This window comes from Callorhinchus milii, unplaced genomic scaffold, assembly GCF_018977255.1.
Source record: "Callorhinchus milii isolate IMCB2004 unplaced genomic scaffold, IMCB_Cmil_1.0 Scaffold24, whole genome shotgun sequence".
In the NCBI taxonomy this organism is placed as follows: Eukaryota; Metazoa; Chordata; class Chondrichthyes; order Chimaeriformes; family Callorhinchidae; genus Callorhinchus; species Callorhinchus milii.
Window position 1 is genome coordinate 6,930,502 of NW_024704765.1, and position 1,505 is coordinate 6,932,006.

The window sequence follows — 1,505 nt, forward strand, 5'->3', positions numbered from 1 at the left end:
GGATTATTATCATTATATGATGATAATATCAATCAGATTGCAAAGCAGAAGGAGCGAATGACCGTTTTTTTTTGGGGGGGGGTGCGGGGGGGTGGGGGCGTGGGACTTCCCACCTCTTTTCAGATAGTGCCCGGGAACCTCCGACCAAATTTAGTCTCCCCCACCCCCCCCCCCCGCATTGGGAGGGTCAGCGTAGACTGCGTGAGCTCAAACGCCCGACGTGGGGCTTGAACCCAAAAGCCTTTCTGACTCGAGGAGCCAAGAGGGGCGCTGCTGACTGAACCCCAACGAAGGTCCCACCGAGATTTGAACTCGGATCTCTGGATTCAACGTCCAGAGTGCTGACCGTTGCACCATTGGAACCACGGCTTCAGCCGCGGAGGCTGCACTCACACGGCTCCTCTGTGACCGTCTGTATCATCCGGAAGCCCTTGCGATGGAATTTTCTTACGTAACGCATCTCACAAGAGGCAGAGAGCAGGGAAGAGGTCCGCGGAGAGGCCAAGGGGTGGCCTTGGGCTCCTGCAGAGGGCAGTATCGAACAGAACAACTCCGTCCCTCCGCCCAACCCGTGATGACCGAAGCCGTGAAAAGCGCTTCGGGGTTTCGGACAGCTCTGCGCGAGTCGTTATAACCTGCACGGTTTGCGATGAAAATTTGCCACTTGTCCAACGCCCTCGGACGCTACCCCACGTGTCTCCGGTTTTGAGGCTGGTTCAGGCTGAGGCTCGGCTGTAACGTTCAGGTCCCGTCCTCCCCGCTGTCAATATAATAGTAATAATAATAATAATAATCCTGGCATTTGATGCCGTGCCTTATCACGTCTTCGAGACGTCTCAAAGCGCTTCACGGGATAGTGAATTGACTGTATATTTTGTGGGCGAAAGACGGCAGACAATTGCGCACAGCAGCGTCCCCCACACAAACAGCCGTGGATTGAGTGACCAATTTTATTATTATCTTTTTTTGAAGGAATTATTACCCCCAGAAAAGTGACCCACCAATCGACTAACAACCGGGTTTCTACTTACCGCAGGTAAACGGAGGCGCGTGGGGTACGGAAACTTGCCCAACGTTTCACCCTGACCCCGGGAATCGAACCCAGGTCCTCTCGCTTGCGGGGCCACGTGCCCTAACCGCTGAGCTACGGGACTCAAAGAAGCAGCCAACACGCGCTGTGAAGGCCGACACATGAACTTTCACCACTTGGCCAGGAACTTGGAGGGCATCCGGGCAACCACATCTCATTTAGAAGACAAAATAGTCAAACACCCTTCAGGAGAGGAGAGGAGAGGAGAGGAGAGGAGAGGAGAGGAGAGGAGAGGAGAGGAGAGAGGAGAGGAGAGGAGAGGAGAGGAGAGCTTGGGGCGAGGAAAAGGATTTCTCTGTCAGAAACATAATGTGATCTTTCATTGACTTAAAGATGGAATTTCATCTTCTCTTAACCCAATTTTTCAAATTCCTCTGTCTGGAGCCAAGCCTGTGAGTGTTCCCCCCCACCGTCC

General features: G+C 53.5%; 1 non-coding gene across 1 annotated transcript; it reads right to left on the reverse strand.

The window, feature by feature from the left end:
* Positions 1-291: 291 nt before the first annotated feature.
* Positions 292-364, reverse strand: trnaq-uug. Its single transcript has one exon. It is a non-coding gene; the product is annotated as a tRNA-Gln (tRNA).
* Positions 365-1,505: the final 1,141 nt, after the last annotated feature.